General features: G+C 38.3%; 1 protein-coding gene across 3 annotated transcripts in view; it reads right to left on the bottom strand.

Annotated features, from left to right (window-relative positions):
* LOC110828533 (uncharacterized) overlaps positions 1-20115 on the bottom strand; it is a 281385-nt gene that overhangs the window by 189994 nt on the left and 71276 nt on the right. For all 3 annotated transcript variants that reach the window (XM_087356737.1, XM_087356736.1, XM_087356734.1), the window contains exon 2: positions 6330-6490. The gene's annotated coding sequence lies outside the window, so the exon portion shown is untranslated. The remainder of the gene's footprint in view (positions 1-6329; positions 6491-20115) is intronic.

A 20115-nucleotide genomic window follows, 5' to 3' on the forward strand; every position in this document is an offset into this window, starting at 1 on the left:
AGAGTATATACAAACAGTTCGTGACCATTTCCTTCACTTGTCATGATTTCCTTCCCTTGTCTGATGCTATATAAACGTTGTAGTTGGCAGTGTTGTTAAAATAACTTCAGAATCAATAATGATCCTTTCATGATGCGTTCTTTACACAAAGTGTGTAAAATTATGTAAGACTGACAAAGAATACATCCACAAAATTTTGTGATTGGTTAAGAAATTTTTCTTGGCCTCTCTATCAGGTATGGAAGAGTACGTCACATTTACACAATAAGTTACAGCCTATACGTCTTTTCAAATCGTATCTCGTGCGTCACTTGTTGCCGTAATGCATGTTGTGTGTCAACAAAGCGTGGCCTTCCAAATGTTCAAAAACAAAACATCGAGACACCAGCCTCCTTTTTTATACTTAAGATGACTTTTTGACCTGCATCAATCTTCAAGATAAGGCTCCTCAGGGACAACGCCCATACTCAAACCCCTTTCAGATAAATTGTAATGAACACAATAAAATGCATAAGAATTACGTATTTTAAAAAGCTAAAATTTTATGCCAGATTATAATAGTACTTACATATATATCATTACTGCACATGAACAATATTAGAAGACTATTGTTAATTAAGTATGGAATCGTATCACTGACAGCAAATAATATATTTCACGTTGGTTTTGTGTAATAAAGGACTAAAGGACTGTTTCCAGTACACATTTCTGTTATGAAATTTTCTATTACGTGCCATCCAATTTCAATAGCATCATCGAAAGAGTGATAACTGTCTTCTGGGACGTTGTACCATGCAGTCTCGAAGACATTCACAGATGTTTCAGAGGTACTCACTGGCGATGAGTTTCATCGCCCTGATGATGGAGGCGGTAAGCACATCTAAGATGTCGGTAACTTCCACCAGACTACATGGTGAAATATCACAGAAGGCAACCAGAAATGCATGCAAAATGTTATTTAGAAATCCTGAAAACGAGTATCCGCTGGGCTTTTCGGATTCCATAAAAGGTCTGAATTTATTTATTATCTAATCCACTATAAGCTTCTCAAGAATGACCCTGTTTAAAAGCCTCTGCAGTTACTCTGTAAATACTATGCTATTGATGATATTAAAACAATCATTGTAGACTTGTCGATTTCCAACTGGCTGTATATATTCCTTGAACACATAGGATTCTTCAGTGGAAAGAATTCTATGTTTTTTATATGCATACGTCTATGAATGAATTCATCTGAGTGAGCTACAGTGCATGCAGGGCCAAGTCTCACACAAGCTTGGTTTATTAATTACTATTAAAGAAACAGGACGAGAGGAAATATATAACGAATAATTATAATATAGATGAAAAACGAAATCATGCCACCGTGTGACATATTGAACTACTGATAACGACATTTCGTAGTGAAAGAGAAAACATGCCTGCACGGTGATGAGAAACCACATATTACCTGTGTTCTTCCTCTATCTCCATATTTTCCATGCGTGCCTTTCCAATTCCATCATTCTTGATTTGATCACCTAATAATTGGGTATTTTGTAAGGAGTACAAATTATAAAACTCATAATGTAATTTTATGCAGCCTCCTTATACTTACTCCCTCTTTGTTCTAAATATTCTTCTCAAACATTTGAAAGTACATATGCGGCCCTCCTTTTCATTTTGCCGTACTTTTTAAAGGATAAGAATTTGACGTAATTGTTGAGCTAACGGCTTGCAGGATTTGTTTCGTGAACCCCTCGAATGAGCAGCAGACATAATTAGCATCTGGGATTGCTGAAATTCGATCCTAGAGTCTCTGAAAAACTATGTGAACAAACTGCCAGCTATCATAAACAAAAATTGATTTTTTTATATGAACAGAATCCATGATGAAGCATTAAAACTGTGGCATGCGTCGTAGAAGAACTTCGTACCATAATAAATTAAAAGTAGGAAAATTACCAAGCACACGTGTGTCCTATTTTCTTAATACACCGTGACAGAATGCACGGCTGTATTATAAGGTCTGGGAGATAATGACATGGCCTTCTTGAAATCACTTAGAGGCCACTACTAATAAAGTTTAGATGACACTTGGCATCTCAGAATAAACTACTGTGTCGTTCGGTGTTAGCTGTGGGAGAAGATAAAAAAGATTGTTCTTCAAGTAAAAAACTGCTTGGTTTAATACGAATTTAAAACGTGAGACACTACTATATTTTATAAAGCAAAAATTACGCAAGCAAAATAACTTTTGTAGTCTGAGTAGTGAATTAAAATACAGTAGTGTACTTGTCGGGTTTACAAGTTACTTTCCTTTACGTCTACACCAATGGAAAAATCCCTTTGAAACCGGATTTAATTCTTTCGAAAATGTTTGCCTCGCCCCATTCTTCCTTTCCCGCCTTTATCTCGGCAGAATTACTTCTAAAAACTGCCGAATGCTTTCCTTCAGTTTAGTTTCAGAACTCTTTCTCACTAAATGCGTTAGATATCGTCGAGTTATGGTGATCGTGAATTTGGAATCTGCACTGATCTGAAAGAAAGTGATAATGACGTCTTTTAAAATATCAGCTCAGAATTTATCTGGCGGGCTGAATAAAACTACGAAGAATCTGAGGATAGCCGGTCGCATGGTCGAAAATCGAAACTACGAACTCCATAATGTGAAGCAATAGTACCAGTTACTCACCTGCAACGTTACAATGTACGAGAGACAAAAAGGCAGTCAATGGAGTGGCATCATCCTCAATCACCGAGAAAGAAGAAATTCAAGACAACTCCCTCCGCCGGAAAAGTCATGATGACTGTCTTTTGGGACAGTGATGGGGTCATTCTTGTGGATGTGATGCCAAGAGGTGCGACCATCAATTCAGACGCGTACATCAGGACCCTGAAAACCCTCAAGAAGCGTTTTCGACGAGTTCGGCCTCACAAGCATCCAGCAGAAATTTTGCTCCTGCACGACAATGCACGCCCTCACACAAGTCTGAGAACCCGGGAAGAAATCACCAAATTGGGTTGGACGGTGCTACCCCATCCACCCTACAGTCCAGATCTGGCACCCTCCGACTTCCATCTCTTTGGGCCACTTAAAGATGCTATCCGCGGAACAAGATTTGAAGATGACGAGAGCGTGATTCAAGCAGTGAGGACATGGCTACGTGCACAGGACAAGAGCTGGTACCGGCAAGGCATGCATGCACTTGTTCCACGCTGGCGTAAAACCGTACAAGTTGATGGGGACTATGTGGAAAAATAGTATGTGTAAAGGAAACATTGATTTATATTGTCACTAAATTTGAGCCATCTTGAATAAATATGTTCTGAGGAAAAAAATGTGGGGCATTACTTAATGAGCGACCCTCGTATTTTGATGTGGTCTAGGACTAACTGGAAATTCTGTTTCGTCAAACTTCTCATTTTATCTAACAGTAAAAACCATTCTTGGAACTTAACGGAGCCGGTTCACTTGTTTTGATAACACACGTGTCAGGACCATGAGGGGGTTTCGGCCTGGCTGTTTGAACCCGTGTGCAATCTCGAAGATGTTTAATTGCCACTCCAATACAACCGAAAGATTCAAATACATTTTGGGTCGGATAGTCTGTACAAGGCACGCTCTGTTCCAGTATAATTGAATTACAATCCATTTACTATCTATTAATCCTCAGTATTTATGTACACCACTTTAATTTATAAAATTAAGAATCCACTCAATTCTTCTACAGATAACAAAACAGGTTAGTGTAGCGACAACATTCTATACATGTATTTTGGAAGTATCCAGTTCGAATCTCGACCAGGCTACTAACTCCACGGGGAATCTAACGAAATCAGTCTCCGTGTTAACAGTACTACTTATGCCTCTGATCTCCTAATATGGGAAAGACCATAAATGGTTGCTTTATTTTCAGCTCTCGCGAGTCATACAGCGCTCGCAAGCGATAAACTGAGAACCAATGTGACGTACTGATGGGACAAATGCGACCGTTTAACAAGCTCCAGGTCAAGGAAGTAATACGGAGCATGTTTGTGGTGTAGAAATCATCGCCTTTAACAACTTTACGGCCAAAGTGAAGTTCAGCGCATGATGAGTTCAAGCTATTAAGTGGAGTCACTCTAATTACCTCAAATAAACCTTCCTTTTAAAACGAACGACTGCATGATGCAATTTTTCAAAACACATTGTAGATTCTAGTACTGTGTTTCTAGGAAGGGATAAATGAACTATTTCAATTCAAGGCGTGTGAAGAAATGAAATGTAAAGCAGGCATTTTCAAATGTTTGTCCTCTTCAATAAATAAGTGGGCCGAGTAAAATTATATTACGAAGTACTGAAACAAACCGAAAATTAATTCAGATATCTTCGTCCATTTAATTAGTTCTTTCATTGTTTGTCTTCCTCTCCTTCCCTCAATGCTTATTTTTATTTTTTCGCAATTAAGATAAAAAAGAGCGTTAATTAGTAACAGTATACGTTTCTTATTTGCAGATATTGACAAATTCAGTTCCTACCATGAAGTTTAATCAGAATAAGCGGTGTTAAGCACAATTTGTAATGAGTATCTTGGGAGCTCCGCTTTCGCTACCAACTTAATGGCAAGAAGATATTATTTGTTTCTTATTTTCTGAGCAATCTTATTTACTCAGGGCTTGTTTAACGAGGTTTTTTAGCCCAGATTATTTAACGTCGAATGATAGAATAATTAGTGAATAGTGACTGGTAAGAAAATGGTTGCGGTCTATTTTAGGGGCTATCCAGGCATTTCCTGGAGGAACCGAGGGATCACACAAATACCTCAGTCAGGGCAGTCAGACCAGGGCAGAGAATTAAACCCAAGACCTATCGAATATAAAGCAGGAGTACTGACCACTGAACCGCAGCATTCGAGTTTTTGGATCAGTCTGGACAAATTAAAGCTTAAAATTTACAAAGGGGATTATTGGTTTCGAACATCTAATGTGCATCACACAACGTTAAGAGTCGCCTGTCACTATCCGTACACTGTAAGGTCTAGTAGTCATTCATGCCGATCGAGTGGAGCCGAAGCAACAAAGTTTTACGCATTTGCTTCATGATGCGGTCAATGTACGCTCTCGATGATTGAGTAATATAGTCATGTCTTACCATGATGTTCAATGCACTACTACGTAGTAGAAAGACGGAATTCCATTGTCATAGTATAGTTCGCAGACTCCCAGTCACTCCTGTTCGAATCCTAAAACATCAACCTTTAAAATCCCAGTGGTATTCACATATAGCAGCTACTTCAATAATATACAACTCTTCATTTCTCATTTACGCATTTCGTATGACTGTCAGACATAAAGAAATTAACTGTTATAATGGCAAGAGTTTTATGTATGTTTTTTTTATTTTGAATTTTTGTATGGACTGAATTCTTAAATATTACTTAGAAGAGCTTAGTCTTCCAAGGGTTACGGGTGGTTATTTACAACACAGTGGACATTTTATCTTTACTCTATCCCTATTTAGTTCTACTTAAACTGACTGTTTAACGACATTGACTCTAAAGCAAGACGTTGAAGTCTACATAGATGTTTAACTAAACATCCTAGTTTATTTTACGGACACACACACACACACACACACATATGACTCTTTGTGTGTGTGTGTATGTGTGTAGTACACCTAGAACAGAAAAGAACGCCTGTTATTATAACACTTTTAAAAATTGTATTAAAGCCGGAATTCGAACCGACTATCGGTATGTTTCAGCTTCCCAGGACCGTGCACACGCTGCAAATGTTGTCGGCTAACACGCATCTTCAGAAAATTCAACATGAAGTCAAAACTGGTTTAGATATTTTTAGAATATCAAAAATCGACGCGGCTCATCCACGAAAGCAGAAGTTTTACTACTAACTTCAGCGGCTAAAGCCTAAAGACAAGACTTAATTGTAGCCTAAAAGGAGCGCTCAGGGTTCCATAAACTGTACTCGTAAGTGTCTAAAGTATTATGTAACGCTCACATTATATCGGCGTCACAGATTGACCTCTGTTGTTTTGAATATTATTCAGTATAACATTTTTTAATGCAGGTTTTAATAGAAAGTGGCAATCATTGTCAAATTCAGATGTTTTGATTCCTGATTGACTGACGTCAATCGTAACAAATAACAATCGACGAAGTACATAGGCATGAAATTTGATGCGCCATGTTATGACGTGCTGAAGATACTGGATGCTGAGGTACAGCGGGGATAGCTTTTTTTCATCAAGATTTACGATACCAGAGGCGATGACTGACATAGTCAGGACACATAAACGGGCATGCATGTGCTGCAGGGAATGTTGTTTGTCAAAGAAAAACTGTAAATACCTGGTTGACCATTATACGGAAGTTCTTTGGTCATGGAGAAGTGCTGGAGAAGTCCTAGATAAGTAATAGTGTAGTTCCGTAGACGTCCTGGAGAGCTAATGCCTAAGTTCTTTGGTTATGGAGATGTACAGGAGAAGTCCTGGAGAAATGCTGGAGACGTCCTGGAGAAAAACACACACAAATGTATTTATGCAGTGTTGAACCGGAATATATATATATATATATATATATATATATATATATATATGAACCGGAATATATATATATATATATATATATATATATTCAATTTCGCTAAGACCATCTTTTGTAAAATAGTCTTATATTTCATCTTACTTTCAGTTTATAGTTAGGAAACAGTTTCGGAATGTTTTAATAAAACTACTTACATGTTTGTGTACAGATATAATGACATACAATATTTTTATCATGGCCATTATTGTTGTTTCGTGTTGTTACTCGTCAAGAACTATGCGAGTACATTTGAAAAGGAAGGTGTTTACTGTATTTGAGGTAGAAGCCAAACCGAAGAAAACACTTTCGTGTTTGCCGCCTGCAGGCAATACATTGTAATTGCACAAACACTGCCATAGAGACTCATATTGTTGTAGGTGACGCAGATAATGTGATAGTGACCTACAGTTAACACACATAAATTTCTCCGGCATTCGTAGTGACGTCTAGTAACAAGATTATTTATTTCCAGAAATGTTCAAGATCAAGAAACTATTAAAATGTTGCACACAGCAATAAAACTGGATATAATTTTTATCTATCCTGTTATCAGAATTACATTATTCAATTGGCTTACAACTCAACACGTGGCTTATTTATTTGTCCTGCTTACGATCGTTCCATACAGCCTACTGACGCAACGTGAGTGTCAACTGGGTGTACGTATTGTACCTCTGAGTTTTAAATGAGTAATAATAATTCATTATGATTGTACAATGTAACTGATTACATTGGTAAGCCGTTACTCCTGCCATATCGATAACCAGATAATCTTTAAACTGTGCATCGTCTTCTTTGCGGATGCTGTAATTCAAATAACACAAAGAGTCGTGACCTTCTTGATCCCATATCTTCACTGAAATCATCATCATTATTCACGCCATGTTACATTCAGTTTGGTGATTTTATAAATATATGTGACAATGGACTGATTTTACTATGGGCATTGTCCATTATTTAAGATTCATTTTATATACGCTCGTACGACGCGTCGGGATTTGATTATACTTCCGAAACGTCGTACATATCAAATATCTCACACAGTGGACGATGTCTGATGTGACATAAAAATATTTTCCGTGTTGCGAGGATGAAAGCAGGCTTGTATTCTCACCAAAAAAATTTTGAATTCTTACCTAGTCGCAACCTTATTTGTTCATTACCGTGTTCACAACAGACCGCCAACGAAATGTAACATGAGCCTGATGAATCCAGTCTACGCCCTCCCACACTATTTCTTTAAGACCTTCCCATTTATGTCAAGGTCTCCCAAATGGCCTCTTACCTTCATGTTTTCTGACACTTCTTTGCCCATTCTTCTTCTCTCTGTTCATGCAACATGCGCCACCCATCTCATATTCTTTGATATAATCATCATAATAATATTTAACGAAGAGTACAAATTATGAAGCTCCTCATTGCAGCTTCAAAAATAAAGTTTTGCAAAAGAAAGGCTTCATATTGGAGAAGTACGACATTTGAGTATGTCTGCCTCGAAACTAAGTTTTCTCACTTTCTCACTGATTTTATTCAGTGTCATGGCCTGCATATTTAAGCAGCATGACCGCTATATTTCTAATTCCTAGAAATAACTACTTTAAATATATATTGCCTTGTCGAGTTTAACCTATAGTTACTGCATAATCAAGCATTTTGCAAACCAAAGACTGTAATAACTAAATCCGATATAAACTGCAATTAGGTTTCACACTGATCAGGATTACTAATGGTAAGTGTCACATTACGCAATTTTCCGAAATTCAAGTTTGTTTCAAGATTATCACAGAGACGTAGAGGAACTGAACCTATGTATTATCTTTAAAACTTTTTCTTTCGTAAGTTTTTGTCAAATGTGGGGTCATGTCTGAGGGCAATAATTATGTCGATTATGATCCGAAAGAGATCAGAAGTTCATCTACCATCTGCGTTCTTGATGATAGTGCACAGGATGAAGACAAATGGATTATTTCACCATCACAGCTCTTAAATTTTGTCTGTATCATTTGATTAGTTTAAAGCCCAATTATCTAAAATACGGACACGACAGGCTTTTTAAAAAAAAGTGCTAGTTTCAAATCTTCCATTACTCTGCGACCAACGCATTTATTTAATATAATATCATTTTTATTTCCAGGCAATAAGAGTGCATACAATACAGATTTTGAAAATTAAGTGCAACTTGCATCTAGAACACTGATTTTAATTTCAGAAATTACAGCAACTTCTATATAATCGTTCAAGTTTTACTAACTTTAAATTGTAAGGACAGGAACATATTTCCATCATTAGTCATTATAAGATTGTCAGTGCGCCAAAAAATGATTCGAGGAGGATTAGACAAATTTTCGAAGAAATGGTGTATAAGAATTTACTGTATTAACCCTTCCAAGCCAATGCTCGCTCACATTAAACATAAAAATGCATATATTTATTTCCAACTTATTACTGTACTTACATCACTAAAAATAATTAGCATTCTACGTAATTATATACAAAAAGCGTAATGAAAGTAACAGAAAAAATTAACATTTTATCTGGGAAGTGAAATTTTTAAGTCAAAGTAAGCAGGCCTGCTTGTCTTATTGGACGGCAGCCAACGTAATGAGCTAATACATTTTAATTGATGTTCCAGTTATTGAACTGTTTGGTGGGGAAAAATGCAATTTATCATTAGTACAGTAAATGAGAGAAGAGATCACTTAAGAATAAGCCGAACTCACTGACTCTCGCCGGTTCCAGGGTAAAAGAGTATAAGTCCAATAATTATGACTGGAATAAACAAATGCTATTTTCAATCCCATGTTTCACATTACCCGTAGTTTATAAAACCTGTCACTTCAGCTTAAGTTCATGTGTAAATTGTATGAACACATTTTTATAAATTTTAAAAGGAAGCCAAGGAACCTAATTTGTGATGTCTTTCCGAAAACTCTTTTCAGTTTCCAGAACCTTCGCCCCTTTACTCTGGCACCAGTGACTCACACAAAGCTTACTTATACTTCACAAGTCCTTAAATTGACCTCTACCTATTACATTTCATCGATCATATTCCGATAATAGTCTGTTGGTTCCATATTGGGATAGAAACAACAAACGCCATCCTGCTGCGTCCTTTAATGAAAGTCACCTTCAGATACTCGTGTACAAGCCTCGATCCAAATACACGCATCTTTGAGACCAAGGTCCACTTCGCCAAACTTTGAAAAGATCGAATTACGTTTTCTGCTTGTCGTTTCGTTTTGCGACGTACTTTATGAATAGGATCGAATTTTGCATCACGAGAAACCTGCTTAAACGACGCGGTGCTTACTGATGATCAGAAGGGTTCTGGGGGAATGAAACGAATAAAATGAAACGTAGGTTCTGGTTGTGCCAGTTATAAAGAACCTATAACAAATGACAGACCAGCCAAATATTTAACTCATGACAGTGTATAAATTGATTACTCATAACTGGCTGACTGGCCCAGACGACTGCTCCACAAGTTGCCAATTAACTGACTGTTTAACTAACTATATCCTTTGCATTACCTCAGTCCTTGGCGAAGTTCTAATCGATTATCATCTGAATACGAGTTAGTTGTATTAGGTAACCTGCTGGTTCAAAATAGCGTAATAAATTCAAATGTTATTCAAGATGGACCGTTCCTCGGTTAATTGCCGGTAAAAAGAAAGAATAACAACGCATGGCCAGTGCACCACTGCTCTTCCCGTCGACTAATTGAGAGCTGTTGGGGCCGGTTGTCGCCGGCTTCAATCACACAGCAGTCTCCTCTGCGACAATGAAAGTGACACGTTTATAGTTTCTTATAAAAATCGGGATATTTCGGTCTTCATTGACAAACCGTTCGTGGTACAGGAAACAGAAAGCAGAGCCTCCATTATCAACTGACCTGGGTTAAAATGGCGGCCCACTTGGTACGCATACCAAACACATTCTGTACTGACGGAGTTTAGTTAAATTTGATTGTGATATTTCTTAATGAAATATGGTGTCAATAAAATCAGTCTGTCAGTATTCCAATGCAGGCCTAAATTACGTTTGAAACTTTCTTCATAGCCCATGAATAAGAAGCTCCTCGTTGTTTGTTACAGAGGATTTGGTAAAGAGAACAATTCCGATGCCCTTACTAGAAATCGAATAGCAGCCATCGGGTTCTTCGCCCTTTATTTTGCTTTTGTGGCCGTAGACCCTAAGGGTGGACGCGTAAAAGCTTGAAAAGTCAATAGGATTTGAGGTTCTCGTGGCGGTGAATATGTCTTCTGGGTTGTAGCAATCGCACTGATGATGGAGGCGCAAGGACCTCTGAAACGTTGGTAAACTTCTTCCAGACTACAAGGCGCTACAACCCAGAAGACAGCCTTCTTAGTGTAAATCAGTTCGGTTGAACTCGTTTTAATAAGCAGTCGTGTGCAGGAAGCAGTCCACTTAAAGGCATATGCTATTGCAACACACACGTGTTACCTGTAATTATCGTAACCTTGCAATGTCTTGGATTTATCTAAAGAAACCGCCAAGACTTCAGCATGAGTCACTTTTTATCTGACGTCACTCAAACAGAAGTAAAATGGAACTAAAAGTCACTAGTTTGTACTTCCCTTGGGGGTGTCATGATCAACACTTGTTTAGGATACAAAATTAGACAAAATTTCTCGTCCATTTAAACATCACATCGTGATGATATATACGGGGCGAAAGGGAAAGCTTAAACGACGGATGAGAGAAAAACACGAATGGTGAGAAGATAAAGGATATGGAAAGGAGCAGTTATGGATATTCCAAAGGATTCATCTAGAGAAACTGAAGAAAATCACAGAAGACCTCAGTCAGGGAAGTATAAGGCAGATATTATAACTGGGTACTACCCATATAATAAATAAGTCTGCATCTGGAGCGTTACAGTTGCACCACTCTGTTAAATTCAGTAGTGACTATAGGATTAGGCTTAAATAATTAGTTTTTAGAATCGAATAAGCAAAATGTATCACCGATTTCTGTGTACGTTTGTTATCTTCTCCCTCGCTGCTAACATTAATAAATCCTTAAAACAACAAACATAAGAGTTCGACAGGCATCTTGTAAAGTTGATTTACTATGTCCGTACACATTCTGACAATTTGTCGTCTTCAGGTGACAAAACATTTTTATTTAGGCCTATCGTAGGTACTGCATCTTCCGTTCAGTATCCATTGCCCTCAAACAGCATAACAGAAAATGTAGAGAAACACGCTCCCAGAGAACGAAACAATGTGCGGCTGGAACTGTTATCTGCTCTGAGAGTTATCTCTTTTTCGCGTAGAATTACGTATTATACCTTCAGACGCTCACGTACTGCAGTGTCGCTTTCTGCGAAATATCGCTTCAAGACGAAGAAACTGTCCTTATTCGCAGCATCATGTGCGGTCCGCAAGCCTTGCCGGAGGACGTGAGTAGTACCACGATTTGATAAGTGTCCCACATAATCACATCGGAAGAGAACGTGAATACTTCCATATTCTCTCGAGAATCAGCACATAGGTCGCTTGTTGAAAACGTAATCAGAAATGTGACGCCTTACATCGAAACAAAATGCCTATCTTCATCCAGCGGTTTATAAACTTGCTACTTTTTTCGAAAGAGTAAACCAATCGTTGGACACGTTTTCGACTAAATGTTATTATATAAGGCATAAGAAACTTTTCTATAAACATATTTGCAATGAGAGTGTTTAAATAGCAGGTAATTATCTTGGAAAACGGGCAGTAAATCGTAGTGGATGTGAAAAACAACTGTCATGTTCTGTCTTAGAACTGTCCCTCTCCTGCCATAACGAATGGTGATTATGAAACAATCCGTTCTGGGTCAACAGTTTCTGTAAAACACACTGTGGAAATACAGTCGATTAAAACCATATATTCCCCTTAACTTTTAATCCTTAAACTCTGTTGTTCCTTTACCAGACAATGACTTATTTGAGGGCAGAATGTGTTTTCGGCTATGTAAAAAATATTTCTTTCAAACTAACGTTCATATAGAAAATTGTCATCAGAGAAATTTATAAACGCAAGGGTTCCGCGGAACACTGGTTGTGACTCCTGGGACACAATACACTCCGTTATCACACAATATATCAATTAGGATTAGCTTCCCTCTGGATTCTCCAAAATCTCCATGAGTCAGCTAGGGAGGACATTTAAATAAGAAGATAACCTCATGCCGTGATGTTTCAGGGTCACTCCCACGGGTATTGGCATATTGTTACACCGCACCGCAGGGTCTAATGACGCAATTGATGCTGAGGTTTCGGTTGCTGACCTATCCAAACAGATTAAAGGCTACACCATGAGAAACCCTTTCACCTGGGGAAGGAGCCAGTGTTTCAATCCGAAAAAACTGCTAGGCAGTACCAATATATTTCTGAGTATCAGCGTTGGAATCAGGTTCAGTCTCTTGAGGCCAGAAGTCTGTGAAATTCTTTAAAAAAACATAGCCGTAAACAGTAGACTTCCATTTTTTATCAGATCTGTCCATAAGGAATTTTCAGTTTTTGTAGAAGTCCAAATAGAATTTTCAAGGTATCTCAAGTGGGTCTATTTTCAGAAACGAATAATACAGCACTTCGTACTTGAAAAACCAAAGTAAACATTTAGATTTCTGTCTTCTGGGTTATTGCGCTGTGTAGACTGGTCGATGTTAACCAACGTTTCAGAGGTCATACTGCCTCCGTCATCAGGGCGATGATGACGGAGGCAGTATGACCTCTGAAACTTTGGTGGACATCGACCAGACTACACAGCGCAACAACCCAGAAGACAGAAATCTTCATACTCACCGCTGTGAAAACCTCAAATCTTACATAAACATTTAGATTTTTTGTTGCTATATCACTAGCAACTATGCCCAAATGGAAATGCCAAATATGAAGGACCATAGGACCACAATTTTCCCTGCAGTTCATACTGAAATATATCGAAATGTACACTCTGCGATGCTGGTTGTACCTCAGGAAAAGTGGATGTTGCCAGCAATTAAAAATAAAATGAGAGGAGAAAAAAGATTGTGTGAAAGGATTTGTTTTCTTCTCTTCTTCCTCCAATTATATGTTTCCTGTTTCTGCTTTTTCTCCAGCCGCTCCACAAAGACGTTTGCTATGGCAGCTTCACAGTTTTTAGTATCTTTTTCTATTTCTACTTGCACGTTTAACAACGTAATTTGTTTTGTTTCATAGTCATAACTACTTTCCTAATTAGCAATTAAAGAAAATTGGTGGAGTGATGATAATTTTTGGTCGAAAAGTATTTCCAACATTATTGATGAGTGCTGTCAATATAAGACTGGGAGCCCGGGCTTCGATTCGGTAAGGCAGGAAATTTCCTCTCCTCTGCCACGACCGGGCCCCACCCATTGGATTCCTGGCACGTTTTCCCCAGGAATGAAGCGGCCAGAGCGTGAATCTGATCACTCATCTGGCCCATATCTAACGCAGAGCTTAAGAATTCGTGGAGCTGTACCTGTGCTGTGCTCCACTCCCTAATTTGTCTCCTTGGCGTAGTGCTTGTTAATAACAACATAACCAAACAATTGCTGGCGACATCACAATACAGAACTGTTTTCAAATACATCCGTTACTGAACTATCATGCAGAGAATGAAATAACAGTCCTGCAACTTCTTGTTGAACAGCAATAAGTTTACACATATATTCAATAAATTTACCTGAACTTCAGACTAAATACATAACAGTTATCCACATAGTCTAGTTTAACAGCAAAACGTATGAAACTCGGAGGTAGCTGCCAAGATAGCAGATAAACCACGGATACATGACAGGAATTTATAACTGTTAATTCAATTGTCTACGTATTCCTTGCCTTCATTCTGAGAAACACTTTTTGTGTACCGATCTTGAGCCAGAATCCAAAAGATCGACATCGATAATTTCACCGCCGTGAGAACCTAAAATCTCACCATCTATTTTGTTCGAGTGCGTTAACCTTTTTTCTGTAAATGTCTATTCTTCCGTTTACAGAACACACACTACAACATAACTGCAGTCATCTTAAAGAAATTAAATTTTCGATACTTTGAATTTTATCAAACTGTTGCTGTTAACCCAAAATTTGCTTCAATGTAAAAGTGTGGGAACTGCCATTATCTTATATGATCTCAGCCTTTATTTTCCTTGCTTATTGTTATAATTACTGTTTATCGCCCCATTTATTCCTTGATATCGATGTACAGTAATTTGATGTCTATATCACGGCGAGGTTCACAAGAAACGTAACATCCCGAGTAACTAAAATGAAAAACTTATATAGTAATTGAATTTAACGGAACTGGATTTGATTTTATCTTCTTGGTGTGATGATATTCTCATATTAAACTGTTTGCCAAATGTTTTGTAGGGCAAAAGGGGAATTCTATAGATTTGTCTATAATTTGTTAATACTACTTAAATCATCGATTACAAGGTTAATTAACCCTAATATTACTGACAAAAAATGACCGCAGTAGTTTGTATTACGCAGTAAAATAATGTTCGTGGCCTCGACATGAATGCTTTTTTTCTCCTTCCTTCATCTCATCTTGTTAATGGGGTTTTAGCAATCCCCCGGAGCGGAAAAATAAAATACTCGTGTGTTCCGTAGCACAAACACCAGCGTTTCTTGCATGAGAAATGAAACAGGATCTGAAGCAATGTGTGGTAATGAGTCACGTGTGCCTAGGCGGCTCCACTCAGTCTCTCATCTGCAGATAACTGGGTTCGTTTTGCACTTTTTTCAGTTACCGCCCGAACAAGAGTGGAATATTTCCAACACCTGCGTATCCATCGGCGTTTTGAAGATGTCGTTAAAATACAATGATTACATGGCAATACAAAAGAAAGGAAATTAATATTTCAATTAGACAAGAACATTAGTAAAATCGTCCTTCAAAAAACCAAGATAATGTTACGGAAAAGCCTTATAATCGCATATAGAAACAAAGGAAAATATACACAAAACAAGAGTTTAAATATGATACACTTCGTACATCAGAGTGGACACACACCTTTCAGTATAACACACTATACATAGCACGTACATTTTAATAGCTATTTTAAAGCTTTGTAATTTATTTAACTATTTACTTGTAACCAGATATTATAATAATGTATTTGTAGCAAATTGACTTATCTAGGTAAAATTAATACACAAAATCTTATAAAATAACAATTCTTTGAGTCCCCAAATAGGGATAAAAATAAAACTTCGAAAGAAATCTTGCATCCCACGTAATTATATTTAGTAACTACACACGCCTAACGTAATTTTTGTTACGCGTGTCAAACTTTAATGACACTGAATTAACAAATCTGCTGTGCATTTCCAGCACATAGACAAAAATGCACCTGTGAAAATAAAATGGTTAGTTTTGCCGACATTGGCTGATTATAGTTGTTTACTCTTTTTCTGTGTTAGTATCACGAATAGTGTCCGTATTGAACACATTTCTGGTGGCATGTCAACAAAAGTTTCAGAAAATTTTAACTGCACCGGACCAGGTGTTTAACAGCCAATGAATTCTGCAAAAAGCGTTAGTGGGAATATTATGGAATTGGCAGGAAGCGTGATACATCCATTCCTGAGGATGACGCATTGAATACTTGTTCAGGTTGAGGAAGGTGAGTGACCCTAAATATAAAGAAAACTCACAGCAGTGCATGCCCAAACAACTTCTGTTGTCTCATTTGTCTGCTTCCGTCCATCTTTGTAATGACAGTGTTCTGAATATTGGGTATGGTGCTTAAATGTGTGTGAGGAGTTGATGTAAACACTAGGAGTGAGACGTAGTCAAAAGTTACTGCAAAGAATTTCCGACTGACACTTACTGTCCTAATTACAGCAAGATGATTTAAGAGCCTGTGTGAGAATTATGGTTTTCACGGCGGTGACGATAATGATGATGTTCTTCTAGGATTCTGCGTCTTGTGGACTGATCGGTAGATACCAGCGTTTCGGAGAAACGCACTGTCTCCATCTTTAACCCTGAAGATGTATACCGACCAGTCCACAAGACGCCCAAACCCAGAAAACCATCATCATCTGAACAGCCTGTTTTACATTACTGATTCTCCGACTGCCTTTGTTCTGCTGTAAAATACGAAGAAAGCTGTGATTGGAGTAAGACAGGGTAATTCCAAAAGAATTTAAAGAAATCCCTAATAACGTAGTAGGAGCGGTCGAAATGAAGAACAATGTTCATTAAAAAGTCATGAATTGTTACGTGTCGGGTCCGCTGACAAAACCATTCTCACAGAAACTAGAGAGTTTTTTCACTGTTCCTCAAGTAATTTACGTACAATGAGAACCAACAGAAACCAAATCACATTCTGGAGTCCATTCAATTTTTGTAACCAGAATTAACAGAGAGTTGGCACCAGAACAGGCCCCTTCAGACGTTCTGTTTTGTAACACGTGACTTACTTCACGTCATCTGCTGCTGTGGTTTCGCAAAGGAAAGGCAAGTAGAAGTGATGAGTTTTCGGGTTATTAGATTCATCCTGAGAGAGAGTCCGAATCCGTTGATGACCTGGAACCCTGAAGTTACCCTGTCGATTTCGCCGTACGGATGTTAATGCACGACGTTCTAACACCTTCTCGCAGAAATAACAAGAATAGAAATGTCAGTGTGTGAACTTACATGCAGTTACCGTTTCCGAGGGACATACTTCCTCCATCTTCAGCCCTGAACATAAGTAACCTGTTTCTGTCAAAAGGAAATGCGTCTTTTTGGCTACGTGAGGAGCAAATCGACGCACGTTCACAGCCTTCGGGTCTATGAAAGGCTGGCAAGTTCTTGATTAGTTAGTTAATCCACAATTAGTGTCTCATGAAGGACACTGCTCCATGCAGTTCGTTAATGAGAACTGATTAGTTGGCATGTTCCAAGAAAATTACACAAGTACGCATATTTGTCTGATTAGGCCTACATCGATTCGGATGAATGAGGCTGTAACGTCATCATGAGCTATGAATAGATGAAGTTGATAGGTCAAGTAACGTGCTATTCGCGATTGTAATTAGTAAGTTCATTCATTAGTAAATTCTATTTGTTGTATCTGTAGCAATACAGCGTAAAGTTCATTAAAATATCGGACACTATTATTGCATTTATATTACTGCACAGTAAATTCCAGACTATTCCGCGTAACAGTGCCTCTTTCACGTGAAATGTGTGCAATTTGGCAAAACTAATCATAATTTATAGGCAGAGTTGAAGCATAGGAACAGGAGAACCCACAAGGTAGTAAAGTCTTTCAGCCCAACCCGGTACGTTTACTGATGGGGAGAATTCTTCAGCACAGACAGGCCTCCTCTGTCGCCTTTCTTTTTACAAGCAAGAAGCTTGAATTGCTCCCGGGGATCGGTGGCAGAAATTCGCGCCACTCACGAATCATGAGATGAAACGTAGGACAGGCGTTGCATCATCCATCTCGCTGTTTGATGGATAGTAAGACGCACTCGTATTCTCATTCATATCTCTGTGAGAGCCAGATCGCCATGTTGCCCCCGCCACAACTTTCAAGACGAAACTTGATATCGGAGGGAAATGGGCCCCTTGAATTTCGTAAGATATGAGTCGTCTAGTACGTAAAAACCAGATAGTGTCAATTTGATACTCAATCAGTAGATAATGCTTTCATGCAGGCCGATTCTGTATGAGACAGATGTATTAGGAAGTTCTTGTTTATTTGGACGATCAAGGGTCAATTTAATACAAATCTTTATACTATCCATGCTGTGAAAGAAAAACATCTCAGCTTGTTTGCTCAGAACATGGTTGTCGTGTAACGTTAGTTACGCAATTATTTCCTGTTGTCTATTTACAGATTAAGTAAGGCATTTTCAACCTGCAGTCCGTGGGTCGTATAATTTTTGTCACAAGTTGTAATGATTTTTTTAAAAAAACAGGCTTGTGCCAAAAGGAATATTTATTTTGGTTATTATAAAGTCGTACTCTTCCTTGATTGCTGTACGGAAATAAACTTTGTGCTCTTGGGTTCACATCACCATTCTGTTCTCTTAGATGCGTGCATAAAGAGTGTAGGCCTATCAAGTCTATCCTAGCATTTGAATGTTGGGGCATTGTTTGGAGGGCAGCTTATTAATTTTGGGACCAACAGTACCTTTGCCGATTTTTGTCTGACAAAGCTGAAGGACAATTTACATTTGCTGGGAGTATCCTGTTTGTTTAGGGTTCTTATTTGTTCCTTCCATAAGGACTGATCTCATCAGCAGGTAGCAGCATGGCATGGATAGCAAATGGCATGGCTACCTGTCTTTCTGTTCATCCCATCCCATCTCGATAAGGATCTTTTCAAATTTACTACCTCGTTTATGACTAGAAAGCAACCCTTCATTCTGCTACCTGAACCTGTAAGTAAAGGCTGGATAGACGAGGGCTGAGATTGGTATCTGTGATTTTATGGGAGGGATGATAGTCAGATACCTATTACAGACTTCGTACTTGAATAAACCCAGTAAGCTGTCGATACAAATGTTGTCTTCGTATTTATTTGATCGCTACTTAGAATAGGCCCTCTAACCTTCTTAGATTTATAATTAATTATTTCTTTCAGCATTTGGTACGAGTCTTTGAGGCTGCATACAGACATTTCAAGGTCTCTGTATATACACAATACAGAATTATGTAGCCAAATATACATGCCCCAAGCGAGATTGAAAGCCGTGTTATCAATGTTTAAGCTGCCAAAGCCCCAGGTTAGGCAACCCTTGTATTCCAAGCATTCGTCACGCCGTGTGGAGTTACCATCGTTTGGGAGAAACATTGTCTCCAACTGGAGGGCTGAAGTTGGCTTTACAGCCCAAACACCAGCACTGACACTTTGACCGCAGTGAGAACCTCAAGACTGAGAAATGCTACGTGCTTTGGGTCGCGATGTCCATGACAGGGTTCAAGATTATTGCGTCATACCGTCCATGGGGCATCAGTGAACCGATAGTTCGTGGTAAGAGCAAGCAAGCCTCTCTTCTTTCCACAGCAGAATAATCTGATGCAACAGGAAACGGAAATCTCCTTTCTCCAAACAAGTTACTCTTGCACCATAGTTTAGCAGTTACAATAATTGGTGGGACCTAGACAGGTTTCATGACCAATTTATTGAGAGCCTTAGTAACAGACAGACATACGCACAGACTGAACACCAAGGTTCGACCCGAACCTATTATAAATGAAGCAAGCTACACATTCTCACAACCTCTTCCAACAAGATCAATTTTAATTATATACTTCCCACTACTTCTCGCTCCATGAAGTGGCAGAATTCCAAGAATATTCCCCACTAAATTTCTGTGCAGTATCTTCGTTTTTCCTGTTCGAGCTATGCAAGCTGTTAATACATAATTCTTTTAAGCCTACACGCGAATGAATGGTAGAATCCTTATTGAATAGAAAATTATATATTAGTAAACGTTAGTGGTCTAATTGAAGGTAATATCCCAGCACTTGACTAGAGGTACTGATGAAAAACACGAAAAGCCTACTACCTTATGATAGTCAATTTCATGCCG

The sequence above is a fragment of the Zootermopsis nevadensis genome, unplaced genomic scaffold (genome assembly GCF_977971745.1).
Source record: "Zootermopsis nevadensis isolate Lab colony 2312 unplaced genomic scaffold, Znev_1.0 Znev_ptg000027l, whole genome shotgun sequence".
Taxonomy (NCBI): Eukaryota; Metazoa; Arthropoda; class Insecta; order Blattodea; family Termopsidae; genus Zootermopsis; species Zootermopsis nevadensis.